Here is a 17,363-nt window from a genome sequence, read left to right as displayed (position 1 = left end):
CAATGTTTAATTTTCATGAAAAAATTTTAGCTTTGAGAACTTGTATTCCTGAAGTGAGGAAAACACCAGAGAAACTGATGTTTAGAAGAACCACTGGCACTGTCATGTTGGTGGGAAAATGGAAGGGCACTGATTGCACAGTTTCTGAACAATGTGTGCCTCTCTGCTTTTGCAGCCTATCCCACCAAAAGTTTGACTGCATATTATTATTCCTATAACCATGACAACTTTTCCAGTTGGAATCTTCTTTATTTGAAGTGGGATTTATATACTATAGTCCCACTGTCTACATAGTCCAACATTGACAAATGTCATAAAAGTAAGGACACTCAACTGCATTTGAGAGGAAATCAGTGGTTAAATTGCCTGCGTTGTGCATGAAGTGCCAGCTTTCATTTGTACATATAGACAAATGCCTCCTTCCTAACACACTGACATAGAGGGGCATAACTGCAGACACACATATAAAAGTAGGAAGTCACAGACATGGGAGTATGCATCCACAGATGCTTCTGGCCCCTCACAGGTACAGAACCTCTCACCTTGATCCTCTTGAGAAGGGCAGGAAAGCATGTCTGAGTAGATCAGAACCTGGTGCAAAACGGGAAGGGTCAAACACCTGCAGAGAGAAGACCATGGTAAGGACAGATAGGGTCAAGCCCCTCCTTCCAATCCATGAGGGACCAAGACTCCTGGGGCTGAAAACAGGAGGAGGTGTTGGCCTGGAGAAATCAGCCCATCCTCCCTCCCACAGCCATCCTTCCTCTGGGTTGGTGCACACCTTCTGATTGTGGGGAAGACCAAGAAAAGAAAAGGAGATTTTGATTCTTGTAGGGCAGGGAGAAGTGAGAAGACTGATTATACACATGGCAGCAGGGGGCAGGTGAGTGCCCCAAAAGCTTGGGAGCCACAGTGAGTGTCAATCAGAGTGGAATGATTCTTGCAAGAGAGGAGGATGTTCATGGCAAAGCACATGTGCACACATTGAGTAGATAACAATGTCCCAGGACTGAGAAGCAAGACAGAATTGAAGGCTTACTTTTTAGAGCAATTCAAGATAAAACTCACATTTATCAGGTGCCATCCATGGGACCTTGGGGATTGTGCATTAACTCACTGAACCCTCACAACACCCCTCAAAGGAGGGCACTCATGTTCCCATTATTCAGATGAGGCACCTGAGCTCCAGAGAGACTGAGCACATTGCCTATGATCATACAGCTTGGATGTGGCAGAATTGGGATTCAGACCACAGGTGAATTATGAGGTGGCCTCCAGCCATGGCAAGATCTCAGATCTGGTCATCAGCTGCTCTCTGCTATCTACCTGACAGCTCCTTGGACACAGATCATCTGACTCATTGCAGTGGAGTTACTGATCTTCCTCATTTGCCTAGACCCCAGAGGAAATTAACTGCATATACTCCCACCTATCTAATTGTCTCTGCAACCCTCACATCTCACAGAAGTGGAATTTTAGAGTGATGTTCTGCAGTCCTCATGTGGAGTTCAACATTTCCTTCTGAAGATTTGAAGGACTGAGTCAGTATTATATTAACTTGCATGTATACAGTTCTTTGCTTTTGTCACAAAGGTTTTACACATATTACATGAAATATGGGGGATATTCAGATAGATGGGACAATGCAGACAGAATTGCCCCCAGAGTCTTGTAACCTGAAGTTGGGATTGGAGGGTGGAGTAGTGGCTTTGATAGAGTCTCACTGGCTAGACAGAATGAGAATTGGGAGAAGCTGACCTAGTCACTTTCCTATTCCCTACCCCACCCCTATGATTGAGCTGTTGCATGTGGCTCAGGATCTACATGTTTCTTTAGTGTTTTTTCTCATAGTGACCCAGTTCCCTTTCTGCTCAACAGTTATCCTTAGCAACCGTATGCCCAAACTTTCTGGTCTTTTGACTTTGAATGTTCACTTTTTTTCTGAAAAGCCCTTATATGCCTCTTTTACCTGGGTAAATCCTAGGTGCTCTTCAATGCTCAGCTTAGGTGTACTTGATTCTGGAAAGCCTTCCCTGATCTCTCCCATGTTGCTTAGGTGCCTTTTCTTATTCCTCCACCTCCTCCTCATAATTAATACCAGTTGCCCAAAATTGGTTTATCTGTAATCTTGACTCATTACAATGTCTTCACTAGTCCTTGCACAACCTCTTTCCCTCTCTCTCTCCTTCCCTCTTCCTATTTCTCCCTCTCTCTCTCACACACACACTTACAATGCAACCCAAGAATATATCAGTAAAAATTATATTTAAGTATCAATTTCCTTTTTTATCTTTAGTAACACCATTGTAAAATTTGTACTTATTATTTCTTTGATTTTCAGCACACACATACCATGTTTCAAGTTTTTTTGAAATTTATAAAAAGTGTCATGCTGTATGCAATCTTCTGAAACATTTTTTTCTTTCAATATAAATGTTTTCACATTTCAGTCAAACTGTAATATGGGTATAGTATATTCACTTTTGCTGGTATGCCTAAGATATACTTTTGTGCAAATAAATCACAAGTCATTTATCCATTTTCCTGTCAGTGGGAATTGGAGTTGTTTTCAGATTATAAACAATTAAAATATTGCTAAAAATATTGTGGTAGTTGTCTCTTGATGCATGTCTCCTTGGACACACACTAACACACACATATGTACATTCTCAAGGAGTAATTTCTTGGTTGTGGAGTATATGAAAATTCAACTTCACAAGATAATAATAAATTGTTTTTCAAAATGTTTGTGCCTATTTACAGTCCCACCAATAATGTATAGTAGAATGATTGACTTGCCTTTTTTAATATTTGCTATTGTTAGAATTTTTACTCTTTGTAAACTGAATAGGGGTCATTAGGATAACATAATATTGTTCAGTTTTGTCGACCTGATTACTAATGAGTTTGAGAGAATGTGAATTGAAGGTATGATTTTTTTTTCTGTGAAAAGCCTAATCATGACTTTTGCTCCTCTTTAAGTGTTTTTCTTTCTCTAAGTACTTGAAGCATTGTGTAGATTTTTGGTTTAAATCCTTTGTTACTTATCTGTTATGATTATTTCCCCCAGTATGTAAATTATTGGTTATATTTCTTTAAAATGTCTCTTATGAACAGAAGTAAGTATTTTAATGTAGTCCAACTTATTATTCTTTTTCTTTTTAAAAAATCATTTTATTGTTGTTCAGTTATAGTTGTCTGCATTTTACCCTCACAACTCTCTCATCCCAGTGTAACCCACCTCCCTCCCTTGCTTCCACACTTTCCTTTGGTTTTGTCCATGTGTCCTTTATAGTAGTTTCTGAAAACCCTTCCCTCCTTCCCCCTCCTCTCTGGCTATTGTTAGATTGTTCTTAATTTCAATGTCTCTGGTTATATTGTGTCTGTTTTTTTTTCTTTTGTTGGTTATATTCCACTTAAAGGTGAGATCATATAGTATTTATCCCTCACTGCCTGGCATAGTTCACTTAGCATAATGCTTTCCAGCTCCATCCATGCTGTTGCAAAGGGTAGGAGCTCCTTTTTTCTCTTTGCTACATAGCATTCCATTGTGTAAATGTACCATAGTTTTTGATCCACTCATTTACTGATGGGCACTTAGGTTGCTTCCACCCCTTGGCTATTGTAAATTTTGCTGCTATGAACATTGGGGTGCATAGGTTCTTTTGGACTGGTGTTTCAGGGTTCTTAGGATATAATCCCAGCAGTGGAATTGCTGGGTCAAAAGGCAGTTCCATTTTTAGTTTTCTGAAGAAATTCCATACTGTTTTCTCCAGTGGCTGTACCAGTCTGCCTTCCCACAAAGAGTGCACTAGGAATCCCTTTTCTCTGCTTCCTCCCCAACACTTGTTTGTTGATTTGTTTATGGTCACTATTCTGACCTGTGTGAAGTGGTATCTCATTGTGGTTTTAATTCGCATCTCTCTGATGGCTAATGATGCTGAGCAACTTTTCATGTCTCTGGGCTCTCTGTATGTCCTCCTTGGAGAAGTATCCATTCAAGTCTTTTGCCCAGTTTTTAATTAGGTTGCTTGTCCTCCTGCAGTGAGGTTGTGTAAGTTCTTTATATATTTTGGAGATCGAACCCTTGTACAAGGTGTCATTGGCAAACATATCTTCCCATATGGTTGGTTGTATTTTCATTTTAATGCTGTTTTCTTTAGCCATGCAGAAGCCTTTTAATTTGATGAGGACCCATTTGTTTATTCTTTCCTTTATGTCCCTTGCTTTAAGGGACATATTAATGATGATGTTGCTGCATTGAATGTCTGAAATATTCCTGTTGTTGTTTTTGTCTAGGACTTTCACGGTGTCACAACTTATACTTAATTCTTTTATCCACCTTGAATTTGTCTTTGTGTATGGTGAAAGTTGGTGATCGAGTATCATTTTTCTGTATGTATGTGTCCAGATCTCCCAACATCATTTGTTGAAGAGGTTATTTTCACTCCATTTTATGCTTCTTCCCCCTTTGTCCAATATTAATTGACCATAGAGACTTGGGTTTATTTCTGGTCTCTCTGTTCTGTTCCATTGATCTATGTGTCTGTTCTTATGCCAGTACCAGACTGTTTTGATTAGAGTGGCCTTGGGATATACTTTGATGTCAGGTATTATGATCCCTCCTACTTTGCTCTTTTCTCAAAATCGTTGCAGCTATTCAGGGTAATTTATGGTTCCATATAAATTTCTGAAATGTTTGTTTTGTATCTGTGAAATATGTCATTGGTAGTTTAATGGGGATTGGATTGAATCTATAAATCACTATGCGTACTGTGGCCATCTTGATGATGTTAATTCTTCCAGTCCATGAACATGGTACATGCCTCCATTTGTTTGTGTCTTCCTTAATTTCTTTCTTTAGTGTTGTTAAGTTTTCTGAGTACAGGTCTTTTACCTCCTCAGTTTATACTTAGGTAACTTATTTTTCTTGTTGCTATTTGAAATGGGATTTTTTTTCTTGTTTCTCTTTCTGATATTTTATTTTTGGTGTACAAAATGCCTTTGATTTATTAATATTGACTTTGTATCCCACTGTTTTGCCAAATTCACTTATTAGGTCAAGTCGTTTTTTGGTGGAGTCTATAGGATTTTCTATGTACACATCATGCCATCCGCAAACAATGACAGTTTTGCTTCCTCCTTTCCAATTTGGATGCCTTTTATTTCTCTTTGTTGTCTGATTGCTCTTGCTAGGACTTTCAATACTATGTTGAATAAGAGTGGTGAAAGCAGGCACCCTTATCTTGTTCCTGTTCTTAGTGGGAAAGCTCTAAGTTTTGCCCATTGAGTTTGATATTGGCTTTAGGTATCTCAGATATGGCTTTTATTAGGTTGAGGAAAGCTCCCTATATTCTCACTTTGCTAAGAGTTTTTAGCATAAATGGGTGCTGTACCTTATCAAATGCTTTTTCTGCATCTATTGATTTGATCATGTGATTTTTGTCTTTCATTTTGTTTGTGTGATAGATTACATTTATTGTTTTTGGAATATTGTACCATCCTTGCATCCCTGGGATGAATCCTACTTGATCATGGTGTATGACCTTTTTAACATACTGCTGGATGTGGTTTGCCAATATTTTGTTCAGGATTTTAGTGTCTATGTTCATAAGTGATATTGGCCTGAAGTTTTCTTTCGTTGTCATGTCTTTATGTGGTTTTGTGATTAGGATGATGCTGGTTTCACAACAAGAGTTTGGTAGTTTTCCATCTTCTTGCATTTTTTGGAATAAACTGTGAAGGATGGGGGTTAGCTCTTCCTTAAATGCTTTGTAAAATTCTCCTGTGAAGCGATCCTGTTCAAGGCTTGTGTGTCAGAAGCTTTTTGATTACTATTTCAATTTCATCAGCTGTTACTGGTCTGTTGAGGTTTCTGCTTCTTCTTCATCTAGTTTTGGAAGATTATATTTTTGTAGAAATTAGTTCATTTCACCTAGGTTTTCAAATTCTTGGCATATAATTCTTCATAGTAACTTCTTACAATCCTTTGTGTTTCTTTGGTATCACTAGTAATCTCTCCTCTTTCATTTCTGATTGTTTTTATTTGGGTCCTCTTTCTTTTCTTTTTAATGAGTCTGCTTAAAGGCTTGTCAGTTTTGTTTATCTTCTCAAAGAACCAACTCCTGGGCTGATTAATCCTTAGAGTTGTGCTTTTAGACTGTATGTCATTTAATTCTTCTCTGATCTTTGTTATTTTCTTACTTTTACTTACTCTGGGGTGTCTTTGTTGTTCCAAAAATTCTTGTAGGTGTAGAGTTAGGTTGTTTATTTGAAATGTTTCCATCTTTTTTAGGTAGGCCTGTATTGCTATGAACTTCCTTTTCAGGACTGCCTTCACTGTGTCTCATAAGTTTTGTCATTATTGTGAGTTCATTTTTATTTGTTTCCAGAAACTCTTTGATTTCTTCCTTAATCTCATTCTTGACCCATTCATTGTTTAATAGCAGGCTATTCAATCTGTATGAGTTGGAGTGTTTGGGGTTTTTTTTCCTTGAGGTTGGTTTCTAGTTTCAGTCCCTTTTGGTTGGAGAAAATTCTTGATATGATTTCAATTTTCTTGAACTTGTTGAGGCTTGTTTTGTGTCCTATCATGTGGTCTATCTTTGAAAATGTTCCATGTGCATTTGAAAAGAATGTGTATTTTGCTTCCTTGGGATGAAAGGATGTGTATATATATCAGTTAAATCCATTTGATCTAGGGCATTGTTCAATGCCACAATGTCTCTATTGATATTTTGTTTGGAGGATCTGTCCATTTTTGACAATGGGGTGTTAACATCCCCTAATATAATTGTGTTGCTGTCAGTATCTTTCTTGAAGTCCTGCAAGATTTTCTTTATGTATTTGGGCACACCTATGTTGGGTGCATATATATTTACAATATTTATGTCTTCTTGATGGATTCTGCCCTTGAGTATTATGAAGTGACTTTCTGGGTTTCTTTTTACGGATCTTTTTTTGAAGTCTATTTTCTCTGATATGAGTATTGCTACCCCGGCCTTTTTTTCCCTGTTTGTTTGCTTGGAATATTTGTTTCCAACTCTTCACTTCAGTCTATGTATGTCCTTTGTTCTGAATTGGATCTCTTGTAGGCAGCATATATGTGGGTCATGATTTCGTATCCATTCAGCTATTCTATGCCTTTTGATTAGGGCATTTAATCCATTTCATTTAAGGTTATTATTGATAATATGTATTTATTCATTGCCAATATTTTGTACCTGTTTCCTCTCTCTGTCACTGTTTTTCTTCCTGTTCTTCAAGCAGAGCCTGTAGCATCTCTTGCAGAGCTGGTTTGGAGGAGGCATATTCTTTGAGGCTTCTTTTTTGTGGGAAGCTCCTTATTTGGCCTTCCATTTTAATTGAGAACCTTGCTGGAAAGTGCAGTGTCAGTTGCAGGTCCTTGGTTTTCATGACTTGACATATTTCTTGCCATTACCTTCTAGCTTGGAGTGTGGAGTGTTTTCATGGAGAGGTCAGCTGCTGGTCTTATTGGGGTCCCTTGTATGTTACTTCCTGTTTGTGCCTTGCTGCCTTTAAGATTCTCTCTTTGTCTTGGAATTTTGCCATTTTAATTATGATGTGTCTTGAAGTGGACCTCTTTTGGTTCATTTTGATTGGGACTCTCTGTGTTTCCTGGATTTGTGTGAGTTTTTCACTCATCAAGTTAGGGAAATATTTCATCATTACTTTCTCAAACAGCTTTTCTATCCCTTTCTCTTCTTCTTCTCCTTCTGGTATCCCTATTATATGGATATTTTTACGTTTCATGTTGTCCTGGATTTCCCTTAACCCCTCCTCATTCTTTCTGAGTCCCTTTTCCTTTTCTTTCTCTTTCTGGGTGTTTTTTTCTACCTGTACTCCAGTCACTAATCTGATCCTCTGCTTCATCGAGCCTGCTTTTCATTCCTTCTACTGTGTTCTTCAGTTCAGAAATTGTATACTTCATTTCCTCTTGGCCCTTGTTGATAGTTTCTATTTCCTTTTTCATGTTGATATAGTTTGCAGTGAGTGTATTGTAGTTTCCCTGTAGTTCTTGGTAATTCTCTATGAGCTCATTGAGCTTCCTGATAACCATCGCTTTGAAATCAATATCTGATAGTTGAGTTGCCTCTATTTCACTTAGCATTCTTTCTGAGGCTTCCTCCTTTCCTTGAATTTAGGGATTGTTTCTTTGTCTTCCCATTGTTTGTGAGACTCTTCTTGTTAGCCTCAGCTTCTTAAATTGGTGTGTTCTGACTCCCTGGGTTTATGGTGTGAACTTCTTTGGTAGAAGACCTGTGACATTCAGGGTATAGTCTCCTTGATCTCCCGAGCTCACTGGTCTTGGGCTATTGTTTATGTTGGCTCTCTGTATATCTTTGGGTTTTGATTCTTGTTGGGTCTTTCTTTGGTGGGCTCTTCCCTCCAGCTGGTGAACTGAGGGTCACTCCATCCACCAATTCTTGTATTCTGTGTGGAGGTGTGGACACGTTGTGTTGAAGCTGGTTGTTCTGTGTGTGTGAGGTTTTGAGGCTTCTCTCTTGCTTTTCTTCAGTTGTTTGTTCTAGGGAATTTCTCCATCATTTAGTTGTACTTCCAGATCATTCCTGGGTTGAGTTTAGTGTATCTTCCACTCCCTCCTTCACTTTCTTTCATTGTTATCTGTTGGTGGTTTCTTTGTTAGTGTGTTTCATTTTCCAGCAGGTATCCTGGTGTTCACAGCTCCAACCTACTCTTTTTTTGTGATTAGTTGGAGGGGGAAGGCAAAATGGTTTAAGACAGTGGGAATATATTCTATGTATTTAAAGAACCAACCCACAGAGAAGAGATAATAGATCCTTTGGATATGTATAGTGTGAACTGGGATATTTCACCCAAGTAACCACTTCTTAGAAAGGGTGAGAAAAAGATAAGACTCTTGTTGCGGGGGGAAGAAATTGTGAGTTGTATCTAGAATACAGTGAGCTTGTGGAAGGTCAGATTATGAGATAAGGTGAGAGTAAAAGATAGGAGATAGGTGTAGTGTGCGAGAGAATAGAGTTAACCCCAACAGTAATAAAGTCCTGGAAACCGTAAAGTGAGCTAAGATCCTGGAGGGGTGCTGTGTAGTATTTACAATTGTATGGAACAGCAATTATTTGCAATAGTAAATAAGCAACAATCATATGACAGAATCTATGTGAATAACAAGAATAGGAAGTGCGGGACCTAGAGTAGTGTGCTATTGGGACACAAGGGAAGTGAACGTCAGAAAACTAAAAATACACTATAAAAGAGAGAACAAGGGAAACCAGCCAAACAATGCAATTTAACAAACCAAGTGAGAAAGAGTAAACAGAAAGAGAAAAACAAAAATACTAATAAAATAAAAGATGTAAGAATAATGAAAAAATAATAATGCAAATATACAATAACTTGCAACTTCTCTGGAGTAGCAAAGTGAAAGCTGTCTCACTGTCTCAGCTGTTGGGATGATCCCTCTTTGGGTCTAACTCTTGTCCTTTCACAGCTCCAGGTTTTATTGTCTCACTTGTGGGAATTTTAAAAAAAGAAAAAGGAATGAAGGAAGAAGAAATAAGAAAGAAAAGAGAGAGAGGAAGAAAGATGGAATAAATAAAGGAGGAAAGAAAGAAGAAGGAATTAAATAAATAAATAAATAAATAAACACATGAATAAATAAATAAAGTGCCTCCTGCTGGCTTCCAACTGGCCAAGCCAGTTTTGCTGGTCTTCCTGGCTGCAGCAAGCAGAGGGGTGTATTGGTTTCTCTTTTCTCCCTTCCTGAGTGGCAGCATCCTTCAAAGTTGTCAGCCTCCTGCCCAGTTCCTCAGTTTACCGCAGGCCCAGAATGCCCTTCTGTGCCCAGCCTATGCTTTCAGTCCACCAGTTGGGCTGTACTTGTAGTGCACCAGTTAGGACCAATGCACATACAACATTGTCGCACATACAACAATGCTCTTTGCCGTCTTGGATACTGGGGACTCTCAGAATCCCTTCAAAGTATTTGAGACCCACACCCCCCGCCCCCCAGCCACTGAGTTAAGTCTTTCTGGGGAATGCTGACTCCCTGAGCCCTGTATACCTCCTCTATAGGTATGTCTTGGCCTTCCTCTGAGAGACCCAGTAGGCCCTGTAGAGCAGGGGCACCACAGTGGGCATAGGCCTTCTCTGCTGCTTACCTCTGGGCACATGGGATGGGTGGGAGGTACATCTGGGTGGCGGGGTCAGGAGAGAATAGTCCCAGGGCTTTGGGAATGGGTGCTAGGCCTCTGCTGCTGGGGCAGGTCAGGCAACTACTGGGCAGCGGGTTCAGATATGCACCATCCCTAGGGCTTGGGGTGTGAGCACCTGGCCTCCACCACCACAGTAGAAGCACAGCTGTGGGCAGGGGTAGGAGCACAGGAGGCAGGGGTGGCTGCTATAGGAGAATTCCACAAACAGCAGCTGAGTGCCTCTTTTTTCTCTTTTTCTTTCTGAAAAATTCCTCCTATTCTAGCCTGCTGCTCCAAACAAGCACCTGGCCTCTAACACACCCCAGTTCTCCAACCAGCCTGGGGACTATCTGGGCCTAGGTCTGTCACTGCACAACTCTTCCCAGCCAGCATTCACACTTGGAGTGGGTACATACAATCCCTGTGTGTTTACCACTTTGTCCTTATTCCCCTCTTGAGACTTCAAGCATTCAAGTCCCTCCTGGTACTGTTCAAACCTTGTTTGACAGGGGAGGGAGCTGTTGACTTGGCCCTTTCCCAAGAAACCTGCCACAGACCTAGCAGGCGCTGGGCTTGGGGCTGCAGCCATCCTCATCCATGCGCTGGTCCCAGGGACTTTATTGTCCCGAAGCACTCTCCTTACTATCTAAGTTTTCAATGTTCTCTACAAGTTTTGGTCTCCAATCTGCATATATGCTGGGATACTGTTGGCTGTTCACTCTGTTTCACAGAAGATCAGCTAGGTATTTCACCCATGCACAGGGGGAAGTGGACGTTGTACCCACCTATCTCATTGTTGTTTTCCACCAACTCTGAGTCAATTCTTTATAATATTATCATGTATAATGAATAGATAGGTGACAGATAGAGAGATAGTTCCAGATCTAGTCATCTATCTGTCCAGTGTCAGTCTCTCTTTTTCTGTTATTGTTGGCTCTTTTTATAAATTGTTCAAGAAATTATTTCCAGGTCATAGTTATAAAGATATTAACCTATATTTTATACTAAATGTTTTTAAGGTTTTATATGATCTATTTTGGTTCTTAGTCCACCTTGAATATACTAATGTGTTGGGGGGGGAATATGGATCCAGTTTCATGTTTTTCATTTTTGTCATATTATAAGTCTTTTTGGGGAATGTCTATTCTAGTTCATATTGGCTGGTTTTACCACCTCACTGTTTTAATTACCATGATTTCATAATACATTCTGATAAGTAGTAGGGCTACTGCTTCCTCCCTATTCTTCTTTAAGATTATCTAAGATATTCTTGTCCCTTCCTTCTTCCATATCAACTTACAGTAAACTTGGCCAGTGTAATTTTTAAAAGGCTCTGTGGGGATTTTGATTGGGATTGTGTTAAATCTACAATTAACCATATTAAGCACTACTTCTATTTAGAAACATGGGAGAGATACTCTCTCTAATATCTCTCAGTAAAGCTTTTTCCCAACTGCTACTTTTGGAGTCAGGGTCATATACAATATCCACAAGAGTGACAAAGCAATATTTGCATACCCTCTCCACACTTGTTTTAGCTTTCCATAGTTATGTATTAACATGTTCTTTTATTCTGAACCACCTGAGAGTAACTTACTTTCAAATGATGGAATTTCACCTCCAAATATTTCTGCATATAATTTCCAAATATACAAACTTTCTTTATGAGCTCAACATAATGACCACATTCAGGAAGTCGGACACGGGTACACTAGTTTGCTGTAATATACAGCCCATATTAAAAATTTTCCAATTGTTCCTTAATGTCTGTCATAGCTGAGTTTTTACAAATTTGGATCAAATCAAAGATTTCACACTGTATTTAGATGACTTGTCTCTTTTTTCTCCTTTCATCTAGAACAGTTTCCAGCCTGTCACTGACTTTTATGAATTGTATCTTTCATGATATTTTTGAAAGTAGAGGCTGGTTGTTTTGCAAAGTGTCCTTCAGTTTAGTTTCAAATTGTTGTGCCAACATACACTTCCACCAGCAGTCATTGTGTGAGCATTTCCTCATCATTAGATTCAGTGTAAACATTTTGGGCAGGAATACAATATCACTGAGATGTCCTTCTCAGTGTGTCACATCTGAGAGCACACGATGTCTTTTGTGGAAGTGCTGGTGACATTGGGTTTGGTCACTTGCTTGAGGAAGTATCTCTCAGTAAGTATTATAATTATTTGCATGTAGACCTTATACAACTTTAGGTACAATTATGCCTAAGTACTATATAATTTGTATGCTATTATAGATAACATCTTTAAAACATTGTGTTTTTAAAGCAATTGTTTGTTGCTGGTGTACAGAAATGCAATGACCTTTGTATTTTAACCTTATATTCAACTGCCTTGTGAACTCGCCTAATAATTCTAACAATTTGTCTGTGGAGTTTTTCATTTCACGTGGACAGTCACATCATCTGAATGTAATGATGGCTTTATCTCTGCCTTTCTGATCATTTATGCCTGAAAGTTTTTTTTTCACTTATTAGGGCTGAAATTTCTCCTTTATGCTTCCTCAACCCCAGAATTTTTCCCTCAGTCATTTGCACCAACAATACTGTATTATTATTGTCTAATCCTTTGCCTGTCTTCTGTATTAGCCAGGGAGTTGTTTGAGGGCACAAACTGATTGGCTTTTAAATCCATGGTTCTCAGTAAGTCTTGGCCAAGATGAATATTCATGTATAATAATAACTATGTATTGAGCACTGTGCTCTGCATTTTACATAATCCTTCCAATAATACTACCAGATGGGTACAATTATTGTGTACCTTTTTTAAAGAGGAAAGAGAGTCTCAGGGAGGTTAAGCAACTTGCCAGATCCCACATAGCTAAGTAAGAGGCAGAGCTTAGGTTTGGACTCATCCCTAACTTCTGATAATTTTCTCTTAATCACAATTCTTACTGTTTCCCCAGTAAGTTAATAAATGTATGGATGCGAAGGTGGATAGGGATGCCTCCTTCAGTCTCCAGATGGTGTGGAAAGATCTCCAGGGGTTCCTCTTTTTTGGAAGTGGTTTGAGCACCAAGACTACCAGTTCTGGGTCTCCTTAGGAAACCCAGTGTTTTCACTCCAACATAGTGAGGCCCATGTTGCATTCTGGGGTCTCTCCAGCTGTCCTTGGCAGCAGTAATATGCTAGGGTTTCAGAATCTAGTAATACCATCACAAGGGCTACTATTCTTTGATGGCCCTTACCAATGCAGGCCATTTGAGAGATGGGCTAAGGCTTTTTTTAATTTTATTTATTTAGTTTTAGAGAAAGGGGATGGGAGGGAGAAAGAGAGGGAAATATCATTGTATGGTTGACTCTCGAGCACCCCTCACTGGGGACCTGGCTTGCAACCCAGGCATGTGCCTTGAGTGGGAATCAAACTGGTGACCCTTTGGCTCACAGACCTACACTCAATCCACTGAGCCAAACCAGCCAGGGCTAAGCTAAAACTTTTGCATGGGCCCAAGGAGTGACCAGGTAGCTCTGATTCCTCAAAGATCACTGCATCTCCATCTACCCCAGCAGCCTGCTTTCCCTCCCCAATCCCAACTTTGATAACACATGAACTTTGAGCCTTCAGCCTAGGAATTCCTGAAGGTGGGAGCAAGTGCCCCCAAAGACCCATTCTTGGGTTCTGGACTTAGGCTGAAAAAGCCTAGTTAAAGCTGCCTCTTCATCCTAAGGTTATACAGCTTTTGTTATGATTGGGAATAACCAGACCTAAGACTTAGAAGCTCATGCTATGAGAATGGTCTAGAACCTAAGGACAGTCATGTGTGGAAGGAAAGTTTCCCCCCTCTGTACCAACATCTGTCTGCTATTGCTATGGAAAACAGCTATGTCTTGTCCAGAGGCCCGGAAATATTATTGGGGGAGATAATTTTACCTCAAGCCTAAGTTACATATTCCCTGCAATTGCAAATAAGCATTATGGTTAGCACTGAGCTCCCTAGAAGCCAAGGCATAAGGGAACTGCACAGATACCAGCATTTTAGCTGCAGGTCAGTGCTCAGTCCACTGAGCCACTCCAGCCAAAGGGATATCAGCATTTTAGTTCATGAAACTTGACCATAGATGTTAATAAAAGTGTCTTCAATAAGCAGTTCCTGAGTCAAATACACCTGAGAAATGCTTCATATACTACTCCCCACACCCTGTTTGAAGATTCTTGAAGGCATTAAATATTCAAGGCTCAGAGGCATCTTGCAACAAAATTCTTTTTTCTTCAGACTTTCCCAAGTTTAACTGATCATGGGGATCCTATTTCATAGAAAATTGGATAATATTTTGCAAGAAATCAGCATTTTTGGTAGGTCAGTTTGGAAGATGCTCATATATATAGTTTTCTAGGTTAGGCAATCATTCTTTCCTGTTGTTAAATTCTAAGGATGGACCAAATATATCTCTGTTTTCCTGGCAGTTTGTAACTGTCCATCTGTCTGAATCTCTCTCTGTGTCCATGACTCTTTGTCAATATCAATGTTCTCCAAAATTTTTGTAGGTTTTGAGGCCTAGGATAAATTTCTTTGGTGGACATCCACCTATGGTGATTGAAAGGTTAGCGAGATGAAGCCAAATCAAAGCTTTGGAGGTGAGCACAACTCCCTCAGGTGTTGGTCTGGGAAGTACAGTGAGAAGGCATTAGAAAGTGTAGTGAGGTCTTGAGAGCCTTACCTGAGTCCAAGGTGGGTTTATACTCAGAGACAGCCGTGGGTTTAGCCAGCTGCCTTTAGTGACCTCCTTCCACATTTCCCTGTTCGCTGCTCTGGGGGAGATGGGCTTGAGGAGCAGAAAGAAGGATTATGCCAAGATTATGCCAAGGCCTGCAGGTCATCCTGGACCTGGGTTTAGCCTCTGCCTTTTCAGAGCTGAACAGCTGAATCCTGGGAACAGGCTAACTGTAGCAGCAGGTGTTTTCCTTGACTCCTCCAGGCACACAGTACCCAACCCATTCCACCCATATTTGCCTGAAGTGTGGCAGTCACTCCCACCAGAATGGAGCTCCTCAAGGGCAAGGCCAGCTTCTTGTATCTTTTTTCCCTGCACCCAGAATGGTGGGGAAGGGGCAGCGGGAAATGTTTGGCCATTAACACCTGTGGTGTAGCTCAGGTTTTCTAAAACTTCCACAGATGTGATCTCATTTGGGATTCACAGCAACAGTGTGAAACATGGCAGGGATCATCACCCCATTTTATAGGCAAGGAAACAGGCTCAGAGAGGTGCTGATGTATCCAATCTTCATGCGGCTGGTGAGTGGCTCCCTACGTGCTACACTGTACCTGCAGCTTCTGGTGGGATTCCCCCTGAGCCTGGTGTCGTCCCTCTGTGGGAAGCTTCACATGGGGGGTTCCTGCCCTGAGTGTGTAGAAGGGGAGCTCTGTCTGGTCTAAAATGCTCTGAATCTCTTCCTGGTGGCCTCTGCCTATTTTAGCCAGCAATGGAAGCATCAAAATACAGAACTTTGTAAAGCCCAGGACTCATTTGAGTTCACCCTCACTTTACATCAGAGCCTCAGAAGAGTTCCAGCAAATATAATGATGGCAATTTACTGAACACTGACTGTGTGCCACAATTATTTTTATTTCTAATGTTTAAAACAACTGTGCATTGAAGGGATGGTCATTTATCCCCGTTTTCCAGCCAGAGAAACTAGGTCACTTGCTTGAAGGCATGGCGTCAGTAAATGTATACTAGGGATTGCACCCAGGTCTGCTGGTTCCAAAGGATTGGTACATCAACCTTAGCAGGCCCAGGTGACAATTGTCTGCAGAATTAACTTCTTGAGTGAAGTCAAGGCACATACCCTTGGTCTTTGTGTTGGTTTTAAACATGTGGGCAAATTCTGTGATAGTCTCCCTATCAGGAGGTGGAGTCTAACTCCTCTCCCCTTAGCTTGTGAGCAGGACTTAGTGATTCATTTCTGGTAAACAGAATGAGGTGGAGGTGATGCTGCTGGGTGCCTGAGGCTGGATCCTACAAGATTTTGGCACTTCTGTCAGGCTCTCTCTCTGGAAGCTTGGTTTCGAAAGGGACTTGCTGTGTTGTGAGGGAAGCCCAGGACACTCAGAAAGGCTATGTGCCACGTTCTCGCCAATAGCACCATCTGAAGTCCAGGGGTAATGTGAATGGCATGTGAGTGAGAAAGCCCTTGAGAGGACTCGAACCCAGCTACTACCCGATTCCCATCATTCTATGTCCCGGTAGTGCTGTCCTCTTTCTTGGCTGCTTGGTTCTACACACATCATTGCCCTTCCTCCTTCAGCTCCATGCAGCATAACAGATGCAAGAGTAGTGTGTGTGTGTGTGTGTGTGGGGGGGGGGTGATGTTGAAGATCAGGGGCCACAGAGGGATGCTGCATCAAACCGGGCAAATGAGGACTTAAACTTGAGTCATATTGAGCTCACTTTGGCCAATTTCACAGGTACTCCATACCATGTGGGATTTTTGCTGGTCCTGGACACCCTTGGCCTGAAGCTTTCTGCCATCATCTGGTGCCTTTCTGTCTACCCCAACCTTGTCCTCCTCACCCTCTTTATTTACATTAATTCTTGTTTTCATAAGAGCCACCCAACAAAGAGATGAAATGTTATTTCCCTACATTTAAAGTTATTTACTTTTTGCAACATTCTTCCCACAGGAGGCAGAAATGTACTCACCTCAGTCACTTCAGGCTGCCCTTGCTCCCTCTGCCAGGTGTGTGCCAAGTCTATGAGTCACTGTAATGCTACTGAGGCTGGGTGTAGGGTGTCTGTTCTCACGGCCACACTCAGACTCGTTAGTGGTTCTGTTTCACCCTTACTATCAGAACATGGATTTGGGTATCTTCCTAATTACCAACCATAAGGTCTCTCTAGGTTCAACTTTCTCCCAGCCATGCCTGAACCCCACCTGGGTGCACAGAACACTCATTTGCTCCTGTGCTGTGGGGGTGTTAAGACCCATCAGCCCAGATGCATCATGCTGCTCCTTCTTCATCACCTTTCCAGAGCCACATGGGTGTTGTTGTTTCTGTGGGCTTGACCCTAGGGAGACACCTGTCCTTTCTGGCTCTGAGTCCCCAGCATGAGTAACACAAGGACCTTTGTCAGGGACTCACTGGAGTCATCTCTTCCTCATGACTTTGTCTCTCATTAGATCAGTTCTGGTCTCAGCTGCAGGAGAGTCGCT

The sequence above is a fragment of the Phyllostomus hastatus genome, unplaced genomic scaffold, assembly GCF_019186645.2.
Source record: "Phyllostomus hastatus isolate PE091 unplaced genomic scaffold, TTU_PhHast_1.1 phas_contig_1291, whole genome shotgun sequence".
Taxonomy (NCBI): Eukaryota; Metazoa; Chordata; class Mammalia; order Chiroptera; family Phyllostomidae; genus Phyllostomus; species Phyllostomus hastatus.
Note: the sequence above shows the minus strand (reverse complement) of the source record.